The sequence below is a fragment of the Melanerpes formicivorus genome, unplaced genomic scaffold (genome assembly GCF_026170545.1).
Source record: "Melanerpes formicivorus ecotype bairdi unplaced genomic scaffold, bMelFor1.0.p_v2 SCAF_1, whole genome shotgun sequence".
Taxonomy (NCBI): Eukaryota; Metazoa; Chordata; class Aves; order Piciformes; family Picidae; genus Melanerpes; species Melanerpes formicivorus.
This window is the reverse complement of record NW_027142353.1, coordinates 42349162-42373122: the sequence shown is the minus strand read 5'-3', so window position 1 is coordinate 42373122 and position 23961 is coordinate 42349162. Positions and strand designations below refer to the sequence as shown.

The following is a 23961-nucleotide window of genomic DNA, read 5'->3' as shown; positions in this document are numbered from 1 at the left end:
GTGATACTGTGACACTGTGATACATTGGAAAGTCAGTGTTGCAAAACCATATGTCCTCTCTGGAAAAATGCCTCTCGTGTTGACTACAGCATTGGTGATGCAAGGTGAAACAGTCATACAGTGCTCCATTACATGCGTCTTACAAAAACAGATTTTTGAATTGGGGAAAAATACGCATGCTTGTAGCAAATAGTCTAAAATAGCTTTGTTAGTGACTAAAAGACATGAAAAGAGGAAGTAGGTGTTGAGAAATTACACTTTTTTTATTGGCATCTTAGAGCAGATATGCATTCAGTGAGGAAAGACTGAAAAAATACAATGTGTGTTAAAAAAATCAGGTAAGAAAGGAAATTGTTTATCAAGAAGTGATTAAATCATTAGGAGCAGAAGTAACTCTTTTTACAGATTGTTTGACTGACGAGAGTGCTTGATTTGTGGTAGTATTTGTTTGAGTGTTGCAGTTTGAAGAGAATGAGTTTGTCTAGCCTGAAGAAGAATAATGTTTGTAGGGCTTATATAGGAAGGAGCTCATTCTCTCAGGGTAAGACAGGAGTCCTAGGCTCCAAAAGAGTCACTTGTAGAAGATTTTATGCTTTTTCTAATTTAAAAGTGGCACTTAAATTGCCTAAGGATGTTATATTCCTCATCATTCCTTCTAAGAAGGAATTTGATAAGCATTTTATGTCAGAAATTGAACTGATTCTGCTGTAGGGGAAGGATATGAAGATGTACGACCCCATCCAGCCCTATTTAAATGTTTTGTGGAGCTGTGATTGCTATTTCTTATACTGTATTTTGAGTTATACAAGTTTAAATCTTGGGTTTGGTCTTTCTTTACTTTGTCTGTCACAGAGACAAATTTCAGATGAGCAAAACACCCTAGACAGCTATTTAATTTATAAGTTACTCAAATTCCCATGGATTGTGTGATGTGGGTTTATTTTGCTATATTAATTCTATAAGTATGTAAAGCTATGTTGAACTGAGTACTGTAATAAGCCACATTTTATTGAAAATGTTGCTATGGAATTCAGGCCTGACCACGGTTAAATAACAGTGTATAAACTTCCCTGGTCAAGGGAATGTCTTATCTAGTTTGTTTGTTTGTGGGGTTTTGTTTGTTTGATTTTGTCTTGGTTTGGGTTTTGGTTTTGTGGTGTTTTTTTGTTTGGTTTGGTTTGGGTTTTTTTGTGGTTTGGTTTGGTTTGTTTTTCATTCTGTGGTTTGTTGTTGTTTGCTTGGTTTGGTTTGGTTGTTTTGTTCTGAAAATAGGGTTTCAGTGTTATAATTTACTTAGTTAACTGTGCATTTAGCTCTTGCTCAGTTATATATTTCTACTAGTATCTTATGATGCCAAGTGCTTGACATGTGTACACACATCTGAGGAAAAGGCTGAAGTTTTCACAACTGCTTAGATAATTTAGAAGCCCAAGTCAGATTTTGTCTTCTGAAGAGACTAGCTGGTAAATATGGGGAGAAACCAGACTTTTCTGCAGCAAGTTTTCACTTTCCTGCAGATAGACATCTCTGACTTTAGACACTGTGAAGAGGTGTCTGCACATTTGTGCAGAAGATGATATTGAACTAATACTCACTGCATTCAGAGCTCATGAATACTCAGGTTGACAATATACAGAAGTTTTCGACTATTTCAGGTAAAGCTAATTAATGATAATTGCTCTAAAGGTTCTTCCTACAGAGAAAGGTTATTGCATAAGTGGATTTTTTGGGTGTCTTTTTTTTTTTTTTTAATTATTATTCTTTTCTTTTCCTGTAGAACATTCAGTGTGGAAAAAGTCTGATTTCTGTCTTCCCTCCTCTGTTTTTATCACAGGGCAATTACTTAACGGTTTAGCATAAAGTTCAGGGAGCCCCTGGAAAAGTACAGTGGTTTTCATCAGTTTCTGTGTGGCTTTTTTGAGAAGCATAACATATTATTTAAGGGAATTAATATCTTCTGTAGAAAGTTCCACTAAATAATTCAAACAGAGCCTGAAGTCTTATAGGTTTTCCTCTCCACTTGTTTGGTATGACCACTGAAGCCAGGGAGTTCAACGCTGTAGCCTGATATCTGTACCTTTCTACTGAGAGGACTTCCCAACAGCAAATGTCAAAAATACTTCCTTTTCCATTCATCTGTGCTTTTATCAGGTGCTTGCACAAACACAGTAGCTATATTCTGATTTTTTCTCAGTTTTGCTCCCTGGATTTTATTTAGGAAATTACTGGAGCCTGTAAAATCATGGACACAAATCAAAGTAATGATGAGAAATGATGTTTTACATAAAAATGTTTTCTTGGAAACATGTTGCACTATCAGCAAAATCACTTGGTCCTAAATAGGGTTCTCAGGGTCCTGGGGGTAGGGCCAGCAGCATAAAAAGCTTTAGGGTCTGGCAGGAGCCCTGTCAGGGGCCAGTATGGCCAAGGTCTCTGGCGCCCATGCTGAGAGTGGAGGCTTCAATGTATTTGTCTGTGAAGTAAGCAATGAATATACTCAGTAACTCAATAAAATCCTTGAGGGTTTGCTGCACCAAATAAACATGAAACTTTCAGAAATATCAACCTCCTGGAAGCACTCAAGTTGTGTTTAATCTGGAGGAACATAGTATTATTTCTTTTTAAAATCTTTAGTTTATGAGAAATTAAAAGGAAAACAAAAGTCTGTGGTGTATAGTTTTGTTATGACTCAGACCACCCCCAAGTCTTGAAAGCACTTTAACTTCCCAGAAACTTCAGAACTCTTTCTGATCATCTTGTAAGCATGCTCACTCTGCCACTCACCCGTTCATTTCTTAGGGGGGAAAAAAAGAAAGTAGTTGATTTTTGCACGTTGTGTTTTTTGTTTGTTTTTCAGAAAGCACATTTTTATGGCTATGGCTTAACTTTTCAGAACAGAACATTTGAAGAAAAAAAAAAAACAAAGAAAGACTTTCACGGTAGAGAAGAAAGAGGAACCTTTAGCTCCTTTAGCTGTAATGTGGCAGGATAGATTGGAGCAGGTAAGAACCTTCAACATCGAGAATATCACTCTTATTTGCATTCATTTCATGCAGCCACAAAGATAATGACTTTTTCTAGTGTGGTATGGACTTACTGGTCTCAGCAGGAGATAAAGTCAGACAATTTTGAAATATCTTGCTTTACAGGCAGTGGTTAGACTGTAAAAGAAATGTTAGTTGATACCAGGAGAGTTTATTTGTATTCCAATATGAAGTTTAAATGCACTGCTTGATATTTCAGTGCACTAAGAATATTGCTAAGGATCAGATGTTGATCTGTTAGAGGGCAGAAGGGCTCTGCAGAGGGACCTCGACCAACTGGACAGATGGGCAGAGTCCAACAGGATGGCATTCAACAAATCCAAGCACCGGGTGCTGCACTTTGGCCACAACAACCCCATGCAGAGCTACAGGCTGGGGTTGGAGTGGCTGGAGTGTTGCCAAACAGAAAGGGACCTGGTGGTGCTGGTTGACAGCTGCCTAAACATGAGCCAGCAGTGTGCCCAGGTGGCCAAGGCTCAAGGTGAGGAGAAAGTTCTTCACCGAGAGAGTTGTTCATCATTGGAAGGGGCTGCCCAGGGAGGTGGTAGAGTCACCACCCCTGGATGTGTTCAAGAGGGGATTGGACATGGCACTTGGTGCCATGGTCTAGTCATGAGGTCTTGGGTGACAGGTTGGACTTGATGATCTTTGAGGTCTCTTCCAATCTTGGTGATACTGTGATACTGTGATATTACTGACATGACCATGCAAATGATCTTTGTATCACCTGGTTTAGATATTAAAATCCTTCAGGCAGTGGTATAGCTCAAGTTACACACAGGTGAAATATCTCATCTGACCAATGTAGAGCTTTTCCTCTTCTCATGAGAGGATGAGATCAAACCAGATATATTTTTTATTTATTACATATTTATTACTGTTTATTCACATATAGAGATGTGATTTAGACTAATTTTTTTTTTGTACAGTAACAGCAGCCTTTCCAAAATTATCCCAATATAAAAGGAGAAAAAATGGACTGGTCCATATAGTCTGGCTGACTCCCTTAAATGGTTTTTACTTTTGGCAGTTCCATATAGGGGGATGGCTTTAAGTTCACCTGGGCACAACCAAGTAAAATTAACCGTGTCTGGTTTCTGATCAGATCCTACAGTTAGAAAACAGAGCTTTGTTGACATTGTAAGTGCAGTTTCATTTATGGATTGAGCATGTAACCCAGCCATGCTATAAAAGCAAAGCTAACAGACTAGGCTTTCTGTTGTCTCATGCATGTATGTGCAATGGAAATGGCACACAGTGTGTGTCAGTAAATAAGTCCTGCCTCAAATAAATTGTTTCAGCATTGATCTTGTCAAATTTTTGTATGCCTTTGCTTGAAACAGTGTGTCATGGGTTGAGTTGAATCTGCTGATGATATTCAATACTATGCTGCAATCACGCCAGCTTCAAAATGAGAGTGCTGGCTGGAGCAAAATATCATGGGCTTGAAGTTGAGATTGTAACATGAGAGGCTTCATGTTCTGGTTGCTGCTTCTGGTTTTTGGGGTTTGGGGTGTTGGTCTTTTCCACTGGGCTGTCTTCTGCATACTTGGGTGGGGGGGAATCGTTTTATTGATGGCTTCTGCTGCTGCTTCATTTTGTTACACTTTTCTGCAAACAGGCTAAGGTAATTGTTCATGGTGTTATTTCCAGCAAAACTCTTTCATCTCAACCCAGTGGTGTGTGTATGTTACTTTCCCTCCTGTCTGTTCAGGGGGAGAGGGGCTTGTGAGAGCAGGCTATGTTGTTAACCCAGTACACAGTATCAAACTGGTTCTGTGCCACTGAAGTTGCTCAGAGACAACAATGTCCTGGTGGTTTTAATTGCTAGGTATTGAACTGACTTGGTAGTAAGTCAAGGTCAGGCTGTAATTGATAGATAAGTCATGAGCTACCTGTAGAGGTCAAGGACCTCACTGCTAAAACACAAGAAAGGGAAAAGAAAAGCAATGAATAATTTGCAATTCAGTGCTTCGCTTATTTCTGCCTTTTCATGCAATACATTTTTCAAAATCTGCTTGTGAAACAGCTGAAAAGCCCCTCATGGTTCTTATGAGTGAGGACCACCTAGCCAAAGGAAACACAAGCATTATTTTTTTGCCTTGCCTTGTCTTTGATTTATGAGGTTAAATTTCAGCCTAAAATCAACATGAAGACACAGCATTAAGATGAAAGGTACATGGCACCTGGTCTGAGTCAGAGCAACAACAAAAAAAAATCCCTTTCTTCAGAGGTGTTTTGGGTGCTTTATTTCTGTCACAAGAATAGTAATATAGGAATGAGTTTCAGTTACAACCCTCCATCAGAAACTTGCCATTTTAGTTGTATTTCAAAGCCATGGCACTAAGCAGCATCCTTCCTGCCCCGTCTCAGCATCGATTCCCTGGAAATGAACAATGGGGGTTTTCAGCAAGTGCCACTGCCTCAGCCTTAGGAATCTGAAACTGACTCAGCGACATCTCTCATACTATGACCCACTCAACTCAAAACAGCTGTTTATCCAAGATAATGGCATTTCCCCCCCTCTATCCTTCATCCAGTGATCTTCTCTGACATGAAGCAGTTTTCCGTGTTGAGCCCCCAGGCTGGGGGCATGTCATAGTAGCTCTGAGGCAGGTGCAGGTGTTTTGCTTCCAACAACTGGAAACTGTCACCCCTCAGCTTGGCATTTTAGCATCCTTCTTTGAAATGGCTACATTCATGTTACCCCAATGCATGAGGACTGGATTCTTGCAGCATTTGCAAACAGGACTGTCTCACTTTGAAGCTGATCAATGGACACTATTGAACTTTTATAACTGTAGTGCGATACAGTACTTCTTGGGTTCTAAGATTTTCGATATTTCAGGGCTATTTGGACAAAGCTATCAGGACTCAGCATTTTTTTCCCACCTTTCTTCCTCTCACTTGCATCAAAGCACCAAATATCCCAAAGACCCCTCCAAAGGTGGGATGTATGAAGAATGTACTTTCTGTCTATACTACATTATTTATCTCCTGTCTCCAAAAGTGCCAGGCTTCTCTACTACTTGCAACTTCTCAGACCTGCAGATGAGCTTTATCCAGAAGGGCAAGTCAGACAAAGTAGATACCTTGTCAGGAGTAAGTAAAATGGAAAAGAGACAAAAGGAAGTCAACTGCTCGGTATGGATAACTAAATTGTCTTTCTTAGGATGTTCAGGATAGAGATGCAAGGCCCAGGAATGAAACTAACCTTCCTTTTAGTTTCTTACTGTCAAAGAAAGTTTGTTAAGATATGTGTGGAGAAAATGGCATTCTAGGAAAAGTAACTGTGAGGAAAAGTGGAAGAAAAAGAGAGTACTTCTGGATGTCAGAGCTCGCCTGCTGTTCTAGGACAACATATTTCTGTCCTGAGCTCTGTGCTGTCAGTCTTGATATCTGCTGGAAAAAGAAACCCAACACTTTTTCATTATTATTATGCCAGTTTTCCTGCTCATTGCTGATAAGCATGATGTTTACAACAGTGGAACATCAACTGAAACTTTTATCTCAGGACTGAATACATGTTCTTCAACACTGAGAGGAAGAAAAGTCAATGGAGATCGTATCAAAAAATGTATACGTTGTATCAATAATTTCTTTCTTGTTCTTTTCTCACATTTACTTTAGATATTTTAATGAAAAATAAAATACAGCTCCAAGAAGCACGGTAGCAGCACAGTTTCAAGAATTATCTCCTAGGGCAGGTTTTTATTACAACAAAACCAGAATAACTCAGATTTCTGCAGAGTTTGGAGGCACACAAAGACCTTTCTGTTTACCACGATAAACAAATGATGATAACTCTGACGATTGTGTAGCACCACCTGGTGGGCATCTACATATCACTGCGCTTCCAAATCCTACATGAGCAAGTTTGGTTGGTTGGGTTTTTTCATTTTGTCTACATCTGGGCTTTGTGATAGAGTCTAGGTGCACCTACATCCCAGCCCATGGTCAGACACAGGTGTGGTGAAGTTCTCCCCTTTATCTCGGTGTCCTTCCTTTCTCTGAGTTTCAGAAGAGTGGAGCACAAGGGAGGTCCAGTGTACTCCAGGCTCATCTTCCGGCAAATGTTGGAGTGTGGTGATCCACAAGTGCTGAGACAGAACTGTGACTAGGCTAATGTGCAGATAAAAAGAGAAATGAGGCTGTGGGACTGGCAATGCACAAACACAGCTCCTGCATCAATGAGCAGCATCCACAAAACCTGATTTGATAGCATGCATGATTTGCATTAATAGTCCTTTACATTCATACAGGCAAGTAAAGTCAGGGTAGCCTAACAATAGCCACCCTCCAACTGAGGCAGATGCATGTGGTGAATGTTGTTCTGTAGTTAAAGAGCAAACTTTCTCACAACGTTGGGCAGGAGAGTGATTTTAATGCTTTTATCTCTTAGTTTTCACAAGTTCAGCATTCCAAAGTACTTTTTAAAATGTCATTTTACATTTTACAAATACTCAGCTTCTTTTTGGCTTTTCCCATTGATCCAAAACCAAATGCAGGCTGCTAGCCTGCATCTCCATGCTTTGACTGAAACAATATCCGTTGGAGAAGGATTCACCTACACCTTGCATGAGCAGTGTGACTCCTGTGTCACTACAGCTGCCTGGGATTCTTCCACCTGGTCATATTCAAAATGGTTGATAATGCTGGATTTCTGTCTTCTTCCTGGAGGAACTTTTTTAGGGTTAAGTGGAATTGGTTTAGGTTCAATGCCACATCACATCAGATCCTTTAAAAACTGTATTTATTAGTACATTTTAATTATAATTTGAGCTTTCTTCTTTCTTCCTTTTTTTTTTTTTTGTTCCTCTGAGAAAATTTTCATCCCTATAGTTGCAGAAAAAGAAAAAAAAAAAAGAGGAAGAAGATATAAATATCAGTGAATGATAACCCTATCATGCAAGCATTTGAGAAATATTCTGATTTTATAAACAACGTCAGTATTTCTCACATTTAGGATTTCTAGATGAATGAGAAATCTCATGGACCTCGATGTAAAAGTGTTACAGAAAAATAATGCAGTGTTACTTTCTGGCCCCATGCTCTAATTTTGGCACATTTACTTTGAAAGAGCTCTATGCATATTTAGCAACACCCTAGACTTAATCTGCCAGAGCATCAGTTACACCAGTTGGTACTAACTTGGCAGTAGCTAGTTTAACTCATTAAAATACCCATGCATTAAGACTTGCCTTTCTGGAGTAAATCACAAAGCATGGGATTGAGTTTATGTAAATTAAACAGTCTAAAATGTAGCTGTCTGAGTTAATCTCAACTATCTGGGAGAAGTGGGTACTTCTAGGAAGACATTTCATTTTATTCCAGGAGAGCTATTTCAGAGAGATGGCACAGAGCCCTCCTGTCAATGTGTCTCTCTTCAAGGATAGAAAGCTAGCCTACAAGGGCTGGCAGCCTTTACATGGCTCATGTAGGTCTTATCTACAAAGCTGTTTCAGTATCAGATGAGTAGCAGTTGAGCTTTAGTCTCAAGTGTATCTGGCATGACAAGGTAGTGGAAGATGAAAAGGAAATGGTACTTTGACTAACAAGGGTGAACAAGACAAGCTACAGCTGAGCCTCAGAGAAATTATTCATTGCGAGTCTGACCATTTTGTACAACTGGACAATTCTGAATCAAGCAAAATAACGATGGCAGTGAAGGGGAGGCCAAGGGAAGTATTTGCATTGCAATTGCTTCGGAATATCTGCAGTTCAGCACCAGCCTATGTCTGGGCTTTGGCCTAGAGAGGTGGCAAGTCCCTGCCAGTGTTCAAATCTCCCTATCTGCTGTAGCATCTGACAGCCAAAGCTGAGACCAGAGAGACGCTTGAAGATCTTTCAGGCTCCTCAATAGCAATCTCAGCTGCCCTGGCTGTTGCATGCTTCAGGCTTGCATTAGGGCAGTGGGGCAGTGAGTGCCCTGCAGCACACACTGTATAACCTCACTTTGCATCCAGCTGGAGTCTGCTGAATGGAAGGAAACTGAATAGAGGGAGGATAAGGAGTGAAGACTTTGAAATCGGTAGTTTTTATTTTCCTGAAGCTGACCTGGCATAAGTCAGAACAGAGGAGCACTGCAGGCATTAGGAGCAGGGTCCGTGTTGGCTGTCCCTCCTGCTGTTTCTCTTCCCTTCCATGTGACAGGAATTGTTTGCTCTTGCCTTGTTCTGTCAGGAGGAGGATGTTTGTGGTGCCAGCTGTTGCTGTTAGGAAAGGGACAGCAGAGCTCACGTGCTGGGGACTCAGGGTGCTGGAGACTTCTGCAGTGAAGGAGGTTCTTGCTGCCTGTGGGCGTGAGGTTTCAGGGTTTCATGCTTGTGAAGATGTATGTCTTCCTATGGGGAAGGAAGGTGGTTTCCATCAAGACTTCTACATGTGTGATGGGGAAAATCACCCTGCAGACCAATTAAATGTAAATGCATGCAATGCAGCTCCATGAGCTGCAATTACTGATATACTGGCCTTAATTTTTATCCTGTTTGCTCAAATTTTTTCTTTATAAACATTCCCTAATGCTTCCTCATTAGGAAATGCAACCCAACTGTGTCATAAAATTGCTGATTTAGAAAACACGTTTGTTTTTTTCCCTATTGTTATAAAAAACAATAGATGGAGCTGAAACCTGCAGGAAGTATGCCTTATCATCCCCAACCACAGGCTCGTTAAAAGCTCAGACTCACATTTAGAGCTAGGTTTCTAGGATCAGAAATTACAAACATGTCACTATATATTAAAAAAACCTGAGGCTGCCCCTTGTCTGTGTGTGTGGGAGCTGACAAGGAAGGTGAATAATATCCTTTGAGATGGAGCAAGAGGATAGGAAAGTTAGTACAAATTAGCTCATGCTGTGGGAACTGGAAAACACAAAATACTTTGATCTTTTGGAGCTGTGCATATGCTCAGACTTGGAAATCTACCTGTTGCCTAGCTGTTAAAAATTAAAATACTTAAATTTCCTACCAAGGCATCAAAGTTAAGGATCCTTCAACATTAGATAGGGCAAATGAAATCAAACCCAGATAAAAGCTTGTTTCAGGTCGTAGCAGGGGCTTTTCTTTTCACAAAGCCATAGTGCCAGACTACATAAAAACCCCAAAGAATTCCTGGAAATTAATGTGGGGTTTTATTCTTTTCTTTTTTCTTTTTTTATTTCATTTGGCTCCTAGCTGCTTCTTAGGAGTTTATTCTGTGCTGAACTGGTCAGTAAGGACCAAGGAAGTGCTGCTGCAGATGTTTTTGGACTAAACTTTAACTATCAGTCAGCCACATAGGCTTGTTTCTCTGTGTAAAGGTTTAGTGCAAGGGCTAAACTCCCCCACTCCCCACCCTCCACCTCCCTACCATCTCACTCCTCCTCCCATCTCCTCTCCCCTCTCTCCTTACTATGAGATAAGAAAGGGGGGGGGGGGGGGGGGGGGGGGGAAGAGAAGGCAGAGGAAGAGTTTTCAGTTGATTTACACAGAAAGTTTTCTCCCCTGCTACAAAGGTACCAGATTACACAGAGATTATACAGAGAACAGAAGGAAAAGGGAAAGGAATACCCGTCCCAATCTTGTAAGAGGCAAAAACACAGCCACCTGCTCAAGGAGCAGAAAAGCAAGAGGGTGACCAGTGCCCTCTTTGCCAGGGATACAAATGCACAGCCGTAAATGCAGCAATTGGAAATTCATGATTCTGATAGTGGGGAGTATGCATACATACATATATATATATAACATGGTTCAAACCATTACACTCTGCCACTGGATCCAGCCTCCCCAAAGTAGTCCAGGTCATGCAGAACAAGCAGTTCATAGCAGTCCAGCAGGTTGGCCACCTATCACTGCTTTCAGTATCTCTCTTAGAGCTACTGGAGCCCTCCTGTAAACATCTTCATATTCATTTGCTGACTCATGGATGTATTTGCTGCAGCAGTAAATGCTTCCACATTTGCCACTGACCAAGTGAAGAAGGGAGTTCAACCTGGCATTTGGCTACTGGCATCAGGCCTGTAACATTTGTGTGTGCCAATTTACAGCCTCCAGGAAGATTTCAGTGCCATTCAAATAACTGAGGACACATGTGTTCATTGCTTCAGGAGCCTGGCATCATGGCATAAGTCATAAGAAGGCACTGCTACATGTCTTCTTTCATGCTGGCCAAAGTTTTGCTTCATACCTCACTACCTTTGCAACAGCAGGAGCCATGGCAGGTGTAAAATTTAATTTTCTGAAGGGGTGAGTGGGTCCTCTTGGGAGGAAGGCCAAAAAAAAGAAATTCCACATATTTCATGGGGAGGAAATGGAGGGAGGGTAGGACCTTCACTGCATTTATGCAGGTAAAGTGTGTTTCTGCCTCTAAATTCCTCCCACCCCTCCTCTTCACTTGCTGTTGGAGCAGGCTGTGGAGTGGGGAGCAGCAAGCAGTGACCCCTCCACCTTCACAAGGGTGACAGGAATTACTGAGGCTGAGCTGCCCACTGAAAACAAGTGGCTGGGCAGGCTAAAAGCAGAGTCTGTTTGCCCATCTCTAACATAAAGAAATGTAGGTGATGCATAGATATTACTAGTAGTTGTATTAGCAAGTGCTTCCCTACCAGTGCATTAACTGGCAAGATCCCAGAATAATCTGGGGCTACCACCTCTCCATTTTTGCAAGCTGCAAAGCCAAGAATGTTCTGGTCACAGTTAGAAGAGAGGGAGAAAGGCACATTTTAGCAATGGTGCCCATTAATGCAAACTAGGACCAATGGAGGGCATCCCTCTCTGTATAAACAACCAGGTTTTCCCCCTGATTTGGAACAATATGCCTTATTTCAAAAAAGGTGTAGGTTTAAATGGCAATAAATATGAAAAATCTTTACATGTAGAGCACCTTCCAACCTTTTATCCAGAATTCTGTCAGCAACAGAAGATGGGACTGGGAGAAGAGAGAGGAATAATAATTGAGTGAGGGTAAGAACATACATTAGTGAAGACATATTTGGTGGAACAGCTATTCAGAGTACCTAGGACAGCATCCTTGCTTGGTGCATTATGTACAAATGCCTAAACTGCTATTACAACTGAGAAGTATACTAAACACTGCAGAAAATAACTTACTTTTTTTTTTTTTTTTTTTTTTTAACAAACAAACAAAAAACACAGAAAAATCAAGTAGATGGACAAAAATGCATTGTACTTACTGAGATGAAAATTACTAATTTAAAAGGGTTTCTGATATGTCAGGGAACTTACTGCTTAAATATCACAGAATGTTAAGGGCTGGAAAGTACCTTGAAAGATCATCTAGTCCAATTCCCCTTCCAGAGCAGGATCACCTATAAAAGATCACACTGGAACTTATCCAGGCGGGTCTTGAATATCTCCAGAGAGGGAGACTCCACAACCCCCCTGGACAGCCTGTCCAGTGTTCTGTCACCCTCACAGTGAAAGAAATTTTCTTCATGTTCACATAGAACATCCTATACCTCAACTTCCACCCACTGGGCATCCATTGATTGGGCATCACTGAGAGGAGCCTGACTCTTGTCACTCACTCTTTACATATTTATAGACATTAATGAGGTCACCCCTTAGTCTCCTCTCCAAACTAAATAGCTCCAGCTCCTTCAGTCTCTCCTCGTGAGGGAGATCTTCCACCCCCTTAATCATTTTTGTGGCTCTGTGCTGGACTCTTTCAAGCAGCTCCCAGTCCTTCCTGAACTGAGGGGCACAGAACTGGACACGATATTCCAGATGTAGCCTCAACAGGGCAGAGGGGGAGAAGAACCTCTCTTGACCTACTAACCACACCCCTTCTAATCCACCCCAGAATGGCATTGGCCTTCTTGGCCACAAGAGCACATTGCTGGGTCATGGTCAACCTTCCATCCACCAGGACCCCCAGATCCTTTCCCCCTTCACTGCTTTCCAGCAGGTCAGTCCCCAACCTATACTGATACATGGGATTGTTCTTTCCCAGGTGCAAGACTCTAAACTTGCCCTTGTTGAATTTCATTACATTTCTCCCTGCCCAGCTCTCCAGCCCGTCCAAGTCTCACTGACTGGCAGCACAACCCTCTGGTGTGTCAGCCAGTTTTATGTCTTCACACCCAGCTTTATGTCTTCAGCAAACTTGCTGACAGTGCTCTCTGTTCCCTCATCCAGGTCATTGATGAATATATTGAATAACATTGGTCCCAATACTGACCCCTGAGGGACTCCACTAGATACAGGCCTCCGACTAGACTCCATCCCGTTGACCACAACTCTCTGATTTCTTTCCTTCAACCACATCCACCTTACTACCTGATCATCCAGACCACACTGCCTCAGTTTAGCTGCAATGCTGCTGCAATGCTATTGCAATGCCTTGCCAGCCCTCTGCTTGCTCACTTTCCAGACAGCTCAGGCTCCTAGCAAGCCCTCTGTAGCTGCTGGATGCCTTCAGTTTCCGCTGTGAAATTCTGCCTTAATCTGACTGGCAGTGCTTTCCTGTATAGCAAAAGAGCCTATATTGCCTGGTGTTTCCAGGAAACAGCAGGCTCATTGGCCACGCTCACTGTCACCCTGTGGCTGATGCCTTCAGTAGAAACAGGTGATGCTCCTCTCCATACCACCCACAGCAGTCTTGGGCAACACCCAGGAACTGATCACTTGATGTTACAAATGTTTGATGTTTCTCTGGTGTGCATCTTCAACTTTTTACTTCCACTTAAGAACATCACCATGCTTTTCAGCACAGAACTGGCAGATAGGAGCTCATTTTGATCTGCTTGTTGCCCTAAATTATGTTTTCTGAAGGAACATTAATTACTGTTGAGACACAGCTTTGGCTCACAGGTCTTTTTTATGCTTTCTCCTTCCTCACTGGCAATGGCATTGCAAGTAATCAAAAACTTCTCACTGAAAACTTCTTACTTCCCCTTGCACACAATTTTGGGGAAACAAAAAGCACACTAGTGCTTTTAAGTTCATTTGGTGTAAGAATTTTATGATGTACTATATGCTTGATGCAACGATAACAGTAATCCTGATAGCCTTTATTGTCAAACTAAGGAGTTTGTGTGGGGTTATATAAGCTTTCTCTGGCATTAAACAGTCTCTGCTTTGATCCCATTGCTTATTATTATGCTGCAAAGATTTTGAACAGGCACAAAGGAAGATCTGCAGATGCATTCCTGAGACATGCAATGGAAATGAAGATATGCCAAGAACTTCCCAAGAGAAGAATTGCAGAACTGAAAATCTGGAATAGTTACATATTAGAGTTTTAATTGGGACCTGAAAAAACTGATATGTTGGAGCTCACATTGCAAAAACCATAGGAGAATATATGCTGCTCTCTGCTAGAACACAATTGCAATTTCTTTGAAAGACAGTTATCAGCATTAGATACAGATCAGTGTAAATAGCAAGAAAGGAACCAATCTTCCTTGACATCATGTACTCCAGCATATGAATGTCTCTGAACAAGAAATGCCAGGTGTATATTATAGCAGGAGCCTTGCAACCTACAGGACTACATTTCTTGGGCTTAAAAAAAGTCTTCTAAAGCTTCATTCCCATTCACATTGTTAAAGGAAATGACTAAAGAAAATACAGTAAACATTCAGTCACACAGAAAATAAATATCTGGGCTGAGAGTAAAATTCATTGCTGCCTGGGTTAAGGGTTAGATCAGAGCAGTTGACAGACCCTGCAGTTAAAAATGGAATGGCAAAAAGACTCACGGATTAGTTTTGATCTTTCTATGTAACTTTGGTTTCCTCTTTGCAAGCAGTATTTGTGCTGTTGATATTTTCACAGTTAACACATTGTATGTATGTTTTTTAATGGTGCCAATGCTTTTATAGGCATAGCCCATCATGTTATGGACCCTCTTGTATCTGAAATATATGGCAAAGCCTAACAGCAGAAAAAACAGCCTCATGCTTTACATCTCTTCTGCCTCTGGGCACTGACCTTACAGCCACACATGCTGCTTAAGTTTGGCCCTCGGTCCATGTCTGTTGTCAAGGAACATCGACAACAAATGCAGCTCTCTGGGCCTTGGCTGCACCTTATGGGAGTCCTAGTTGTGCCACAGCTTCAGGGGTCCAAGAGAGCAGATTTCAATGTGAGGTTGCTGTTCCCCTGGAAAGCTACAGCTGAGAGGACACCTGCCACAAGTGTCCCAACTCTTCCCCAGCTGCCTGGGCAACACTGTAAAGGCTTCCTAAGACATCCTGCTTCTTTTCTTGCTTCTTTCCCATCCCCAGTGCCCTAGATTATCACTGCATGTCCAGAGGTTCTGCACATCCTGCGTTCCCTGTTAGCTGGCTCCCTGTGCCTCCTGAACATCCCAAGAGCCATGAATGAACCAAACTCTTCCAAGTCACCTCGAAGTATATTCCTTGCTCTGAGTCAGACCTTTTTGCATGCACAGCTTTGGAAGTGAAAACAGCATAGGCACAAGGAGCAAAGCTGTAGCCCCATAAGAATGACAGTAAGTGTGGAATGATTCCAGGAGCTGAAATGATTTTACACTCACCTCAGCAGAACTGGGAACACAATTTAAACCTCACTTTTTTATATGATGATCTGCAGGAATAATTACAAGATTGAAAGTTCAGACTGATGCTTGTCTCACGGGAATAGGATGCAGGCTTCTGATCTGAGCTGCAATACAGATCCCTTTGGAAATATGCACTACTTTTCTCTCTTTCATGACATTTCCTTTCTGCAAGAAATAACACTGAATCTTTTTGAACCTCGATGAAAGGATTTCTTAGCAAATGTGAGGATGGAAAAATCAAAAGCTTTTCTTGGTGTAACCACCATGAAGTTAATAATTAATGAGTATTAAGATAATTTGTTTGGGTTTTTTATCCCCCCACCCCCCTTTTCTTTTTCTTAAAAAGAAGGGGGGAAATCTGATTTCTGTTAAGACATGAATAACACCTTCAAGCAACGGTGCCTGATAAATTAAGAAACTGGGTGGAGTGTTTCCTTCCTGTAATCCGTTTGTAAGTTAGAGACAAATAGGATGTCTTACAAAACATCTGAAAACCAAACTTTTTACAGTAAAAAAATAAAAAATAAAAAAGAGGGTCTCTCACTACCCAACTGGGCCTAATACTGAGCCTTCTCAAATGCCTGGATGATGCTCACCCTGCCTTGGCAAGTGGTGCTGGCCAGCTGATTACTCTCACCTTTTTTTTTCTCCTTGTTCAGTAGACAGGCTTGGTTCTTTGTGGGTAGAAATAAATGTGTCTTCAAGGGATTTTTGGTGACAGTCAAGACTTGACAGCACCTGCTTTCCCAAACATGGGTGAATATGTTTTCCAAGCAGCTGTGTGATGCAAAATGGACACAGAAGGACAAACTGTAGGGATCCCACATTCTGTATGAGACAGCCACAGCATTATTTTTCAGCACTTGCTGCTCTAGAGCTCATAGCTGCTCCAAAACATTTGCTTGGCATATTCCAATTTGTCACATTCTACATCTGGACAACAAAACTAAACAAAAATCCCAACACTTTGCAGATAAGTGCAAAACAACACTGAAACATTAGTTGTTAAAAAGAAAAAGAAACACTGAGCATTAAAAGCTGTTATTGTTAACTGCAGAAAAATACTTTGCTTCCATAAGATGATTGTATTGGCTTCTGAAGAATCTGGCCAATTTCCTGCCTGTTTTGCCCAGAAGTTAGAAAGCACAGTCACAAAGAGCTAGGAAGCTGGGCAGCCTGAAGAAAGGCTTTCCCACTTGAACATCTTTCATTCAGGATCAGATTAGATGACCTTCAAAGGTCCTTTCTGACCCAAACCATTCTGTGACATATCCCTGAGCTTAGCTAAGTAAGGAACAGGCAGACAGGAAACAATGGTTTCCTACTAGTCTGCCCACTAGTCACTCAAGTGTCTAGGCTGACTGAGGTGTGGCAGGAAACAAACTTTGCTTGTGGTTAAAGTAACCAAACCTTGATGACCACTGGCAGAAGTTTTGCCAGAACCTATATGTCCCCAGTAACATAGTCTTTGACCAAAGCCTTGACCCTACTGACTTCAGTTGGTCAGTCCCCAGGTATTTCAAAGCATGCTTCCAGATTGAGACCACTTTCCACTTTGGCAAAACATTGGCTGAAGTGTTCTCACTAGTATCATCTAGGAACTGTAGGACAGAGAACCAAGAAAGTGTTCAGGGCAACACTCAATTTCTTCAAGCGTGTAGAGGGTCCACCAGACCACGGCATTGTGCAGAATCATAGCTGATTGAGTCTTTGGGCAGACTTCAGAGAAATGAGTGTGTGGTCATGTCAGCAGAGAATATGGTGTTTGTCTAATCTTGGGTGCAAGTGAGTGTGTTTCTCCCAACCCAAGTTACCTGAACTTCTGATAATTATGCTTGTCTCCATCTGGGAGAAAGTTCCCTCTGCAAAATTGAGTAAGCCGATAGGCAGAGATCCAGATCCTGCCTCCTCCTAACCCCTTTCCCACAGAAATTTAAGGTCCTCAGTCCTCAGGTGACTCCTTAAATGAAAATTTAAATTTATCTTTTACAAAGATAATTGAGAAACGAAACTGGACCTTATATGACTGGTGGAAGAATACCTCCAATACTTAAATGCAAAGCATTTTCCTGTTTAATAGCCCTTTAACACTGCCCAGGAAAATTAAGGGAGACCTACTTATGTGGAAATCATACTCAGGAATAATAGCAAGGGAACATCACTTTTCAATTGTGACTGAGTATTGGAACTATCAAACTGAAATCTGCCTGGTGGGGTTAGTCAGACCAGCAATTAGTCAGCAAACTCTCAGTTTTCTAAACTATTTCAAAAGCAGTTATTAGTTTTCTCAAAGCTGAGTCAATTCAAGCTAAGGCTTGTGCTATGCAGGTGGTTTTATTTAGAGTGAACTTGTGTAACTCCTCACCTCACCGCGATCTGCAACGGAGGCAGTGATCAAACCTGCAGTGAGGGGGTAGTCAAAGCCCTGGCATACTGAAGATTAGGGATAACATTTTCAAGATTTTTTTCAGTGAATCAAGAAATATATGGTTTATTTTGTGCTTGTGAGAATGTTATTTTCAGCCAAAATACATTTTATCATTTGGGGTTTTTTTTTCTAAAAACATCAAGTGCTAGATTTTTAGAACTACAGAATTGTTTTGGTTTGAAAAGATGTCTAAGATCATCAAGTTTAACCATCGACATAACACCACCATGGCCATTGAACCATGTCCCAAAGTGCCGTGTCCACACGTTTCTTGAACACCTCCAGGGACAGTGATTCTACCACTTTCTTAGGTAACTCTTTCCATAAATAATTTTTCCCAGTATCTAATATAAACCTCCCCTGGCACAGTTTGAGGCCATCTCTTCTCATTCTATCACTTGATACTAGAGAGAAGAGACCAAGCCCCACATCACTACAACCTCCTTCCAGGTAGTTCTATAGAGCAATGAGGTCTCCTCTCAGCTTCCTATTCTCCAGACTAAAAAATCTCAGCTCCATTCCTCATGAGACTTGTTCTCTAGACCTTTCACCAGCTTTGTTGCCCTTCTCTGGACACTCCAGCAACTCAATGTCCTTCTTGTAGTGAGGGGCCCAAAACAGAACACAATATTTGAGGTGTGGCTTCATCAGTGCCGAGTACAGGGGCACAATCACTTCCATTGTCCTGCTGGTTACACTATTCCTGATACAGGCCAGGATGCTGTTGGCATTGTTGGCCACCTGCTGGTTCATGTTTACTTGCCTGTCAGCCAACACCCTCAGGTCCTTTTCTGGCAGACAACTTGCCAGTTACTCTGCCCAAAGCCTGCATCATTGCATGGGGTTGTTGTGCAGGATCCAGCACTTGGCTTTGTTAAACCTTATACAACCGTCCTCAGCCCATCAAACCAGCCTGTCCAGATCTCTTTGCAGAGCCTTCCTACCCTCAAGCAGATGAACGTTCCCACTGAATTAATGTCATCTGCAAGCTTACTGACAGTGTATTCAATTACCCTGTCCAGATCATTGATAAAGATATTAAAGAGAAATGGCCCCAATACTGAGCCCTGGGGAGAGCACCACTAGTGACTGGCTGCCAACTGGGTTTAGCTCCATTAACTATTACTCTTGGAGCCCATCCATCCAGATGGTTTGTAACCCAGTGATTTGTCCACCCATCTAAGCCATAAGCAGCCAGTTTTTCCAGGGGGATGCTGTGGGAAATGCTGTCAAAGGCTTTACTAAAGTCCAGATAAACAACATCCACAGCCTTTCCTTCACCCACTAAGTGGGTCACCTTGTGATAGAGGGAGATCAGATCTCTTAAGCAGGACCTGTGCTTCATTAAGCCATTCTGACTGGGCCTGATTGTGTGGTTGTCCTGCACATGCACAAAGGAGTGCTGTGGTGTGGCAGCCACAGACCTGGAAGTAGATCTCTGGTGCTTCAAAAATTGTGCATTAGTTTCAGCTGCAGGAAACTGAGGCACCTCTGAGTTCTAGATCCAAGCAACACCTCCCTCCCAGGAACAGTCACCAGATTGCAGATCTGTTCCGCACAGAGAGTAGTTCAGTATTTTAAAAAACAGATCAGGAAAGACATAGGCTTTATCTAGACTTGCAATTCATTACATGCCACGTTTCATCTGCTGAGTGCAATCACTCTGAAAGATCAGATTAGTCTTCCAAGTTCATCTAATTGCTTTCTGTGGAAATTTTAACACAGCTAAATGAGTCCCAGGAAAAAAAATAATAACAACAGCTATATAATAACTATAGTACTGATAATAACAACTATATCAATGACAATAACAGGTTTTTTCATTATGTTATGACTATTATATACCATAGTATAATGCACAGCAGCATTGATTACTGCTTACATTCATTAGACCATACAATATTCCAGGACTGTCAAATTTAATTAATTTTTTTTAACCAGAAGTAAATGCTGGGGGGTTTGTACGGAGTTTATTTTGCCTGTTTTAGAGGGGGAAGGTTTTTTAGAAACAGTAGCCAATTTTAGTCTTAAAATTTTAATATTTGTAGCCTTAGGGATCAAAAAGTCATAAAAAGCTATATTTGGATTCAAAGAAGATTGTTGTTAAAATATAACCTAGGAAGCAAATGAAATCTCATTAGTTTCCAGGAGGTCTTATTCAATGTAGTTTGCATGCTTTGAGGTTGTGAGACTGAAACTTCTTCCTGTTTACCTGTAAGCTCATGCTGAGAAGTAACTTCAGCAGCTGACAAAGACTGACAGTTGATTCAGTTAGAAAGTTAGAGGAGTGAAGGTAAAAAGAGCCTAAGACCATGTTCTGCAACTATATTTAATGCAAATCTTCCCTATGCTTCTGCCTATGATGCTATAAAACAGCCCTAGCTTGAGGAACCAACCAAATGTTTTGTCCTCCATTAAAAAAAAAAAAAAAAGAAACAAAAAAACAACTGAACAACTAAGAACCTTCTTAGATTGAGGACCTTGAGTATCCCTGTTATTTTTGTGGTAGACTGTGAAAGGATGAACATCAAGTGCAGATCACACTCCTCAGTATCTCGCAGGAGCATGCCTTGGAAATCATTACTGGAAATAGCCTCGAGGAAGTCAACAGGAGAACTCAACTCCAAGAGAATGAGGAATTTATTTGTTGCTTTTATAAAAAATTTGATTGCATGAAAAGTTATGCAAGCATATATATATCAAAAGGAACTCTTACTTGGCTGTTAAAACTCCCAGATAAAGACCCTTGCAAAGATCTCCATTGCCTATATTCAAGAGTGTCTTGAGTGACTATCTCGGGTGTAGACATATATAGTGCAAATGCCCAGAGCTAGACAAAACAGCCCCACCCTTGCCTCAGATAATACAAACAAGAGGTCTTGGCACCAAGTCTGCTGTCATCGGGGGAAGAGAGGAAACACTTTGTAGTGGTGTCTGCCTGTCTGGAGGATCCTGAACCCTGTGTAACACTGGCAAATGCAGCAATGGTCTCTGCACAAGGCCGGGAGGCTGTAGCAGTGCTGAGGAAGGTGGTTCTAGCCACACAAATAGTGCAGTAATCCTGGATACTGGCCCAGGCAGTGGAAGGCCCTCGAGTCTGGACAGATTCAGGCTCCCTAGGTCTACATTCTGGGATAACCCCCTAAGCATTTGACTGGGATGTGTAACTTTTCCAGTCCTTTTGGCGAAGTGGGACCACTATGATGAGAGGAATTAAAGATCTTACAGGATCAGAGTCACCAGGCCTTGTAAATACTAATAATCTAATAAGAAATCTCTTTCTGAAACCCACTGACCACTGGACAATGTTGAGCTCTGGTCTTTGTTACTAAAGTTAGTTAAGTAGTTCATACAAAGACTCTCTGTATGGAAAAGCCTGTGGAGAACAGGCTTGCTGACAGTCCTGCTTTGTCAGCTCAGCTTTGCTGAGAAGAATGGACTAGATTCTTACCCCTTCTAGTTTCTGTGGACTTTTGACATGCTTTATGCCCAGACTACAGATTTAGATGTTTTCAAAGAGAAGACTAAATCCAAACCATTATAGCTGGGTACTTGAGCTATGAAACTGTTGTGTAAAAGTGCATGTTGGTGACATTTCGATTCTCTTCCTCAACCAACATACCAAATGCAGGGAGTGATACTTCCCTCCTACCATAGGGTTTTTAAAATAAAACACACACATGCCTAGGCAAAGAGACTTCGGTGCTATGGAAAGGACATGTATACATGTAAACCCAGGGCTTGTTTTCTCAATCTTAAAAACAGGAAAAGGGTGCAAAACACATCTTTCTTCAGTGTTACAATATTGTTGGAAGTGCTTTATTTTGCAGAGGGCTGGTTTTTGGTTTTTTGGTTGTTGGGTTTTTTGTTTGTTTGGTTTGGTTTTGGAGGGCGGAGGTGGAGGGATGGGTATCTATTATAGGGTGCAACCGACTCTGCACCTCCATGCAAAAAGCCCATATGCCACCTTTGGTTCAGGACAGAGGTGCCAGCTCCCCAAAGACAGCCTGTGCTCCTGCCCATGCTCTTGTATAGAACTGGCCTTCATTAGATTTCAGGCTAATGGTTTTACACAGTGCTCAGTCTCAGAAACATCTCTCAGTCAAACTGCTATGTTCAGACAAGGGAAACAGATTTTTAGGGGGCAGAAGACTTTTTATGCACAGAGGACCTAACTCCTGATGTTCCTGTGTGCCTGATTTTCACCTAGAGAGCCCCTACGCATAAACATATCATACACCATATGCCTGTCCAGACTGTAATGGATGCTGCTTCTTTAACCTTTTTTTTTCTTGCTCTGTTAAGAACCACAGCACTGAGGCTGTGCTGAGAATATTGCTCTAAGTCTCTAGAGTTAGGTGCTTAAGCCATTACTTAGTCATTTCTACACTCCACATAAGCTTCACTCAACAGTAAAATGTACTTGGTCACGGTTATGCAGAAGACATTGCAATTTCTTTCTTCCATGGAGGTGAACAGAGTCATCTCTCTGGCCACCTGCATGTTCTTAGTGCAAAACAGAAATCATGTGTAGAGCATGGCATTAGTTACCAAAGTGCAGTGGAAGGATAAGTTGATTTTTTTCACTGCACTTGAAAAAGTGAAGACAGTGAGGAAGGAGTTAATCATTGCAAAATACCCGGTCATTTCCTGAGCTCTGTGGTTGGATGAGTACAAACTTTCCACTATTTCTAATTCTTCTTTGCCATTTAAGAGGCTTTCAAGGTGCACTGTACATTCCAGACCAGGTAAGGAGCACAGCTTTTCACTTCTAGATTGTTTATTCAAAACCGATATTCAGTGGAGTCAGCAAAGTCAAGGCTGATTTGTTTTTCCTCATTTTGTTTACAGCCAAAGAGAGAGCAAAATTCATTGCAATTCAAGAAGTACATGTTTGTCTTTGTGCCAGATGACACAGATGACTGTGAGATGTAAAGAAAGAATTGTATGAGTTAATAATAGAGCAATGATAGTGAAGAAATTATGTTATACACAGGCAGAAGTCAGAGCTATTGCAGAAAATACTTCAGTAAAAGAGAAAGAAAATGCTTACTGCTAGCTTTAAGGAGTTCCATGCTTAAAGCACAAACCACTAGCAAAATAAGGAGTTTTCAGGTGTATGGTTTGCTTTAGTAAGAACAGTAGCAAAAATCATAGTGTGTCTTCGACGGTATTTTGAAAAGGAGAACGAATCAGCTTCCACGTATTGGGGCAGAAAAAAAAAAACACCAAAAAAACCACCAAAACAACAGATAATTTTGAACTAGTTTTATTTGTACATCTGGACCTGGTATCTACCATCAGGTATTGCAGAGTCACATAATGTAGTTATCCTTATACTCTTCCTGAGGCTTGCAGCAATGAAACATACACACAGAAGTGACTGTGGAACTGTGTCATAAACCGATACAATTTCATCAGGGTCTTCTGATGCATAAAAACTGAACTCAGACAGTTGGGCACCAGAAGGAAGTCTTGTAATACAGTGCACTCTTGCATACTGCATTTGCTGTTTCTTAATAGACAAGCAGATAGATTATTTGCTTGAAAGGCTTTTTAATAGTTCAGAAACAAGAATAAAATGGCCATCTGTAAGGCAGTTATTGCAGTAATGGGCTTTCACCACATCGTCCTACAAAAAGTGAAATTGCACATGTTTTGAGGATCCCTAGGTGAAGTCATAAACTGGAGGTTCAGGTCTTTGGCATTTGGTTTTTTTTTTTTCTAAGCCTGGAGGATTTAAGGGGAAAAAAAGAGGCTGTATCACCTTTGGAAGGAGGGGAAGGCTTCTCGAGGTATGTTTAAGGAAGCTGTTAGATTATGTAGGAAAAAAATTAGAGAGACAAAGGCCCAGCTGGAACTGAAGCTGGCCACCTCTGTGAAAGATAATAAAAAGCATTCTTACAAATACATTAACACTAAAAAGAATGGCAGGAAGAACCTGCACTCCTTATTGGACCTGGA

The 23961-nt window shown here is 41.3% G+C and overlaps 1 protein-coding gene across 5 annotated transcripts in view; it reads left to right on the top strand.

Moving 5' to 3' along the window:
• Positions 1-270: 270 nt before the first annotated feature.
• P2RY8 (P2Y receptor family member 8) overlaps positions 271-23961 on the top strand; it is a 60743-nt gene continuing 37052 nt past the window's right edge. For 2 of the 5 annotated variants that reach the window (XM_068141411.1, XM_068141391.1), the window contains exons 1-2: positions 271-338; positions 2858-3002. The gene's annotated coding sequence lies outside the window, so the exon portion shown is untranslated. Of the gene's footprint in view, positions 339-1574; positions 1656-2857; positions 3003-22665; positions 22746-23961 lie in introns of those variants that run through there. The other 3 variants (XM_068141421.1, XM_068141402.1, XM_068141430.1) reach the window with 3 other exon arrangements.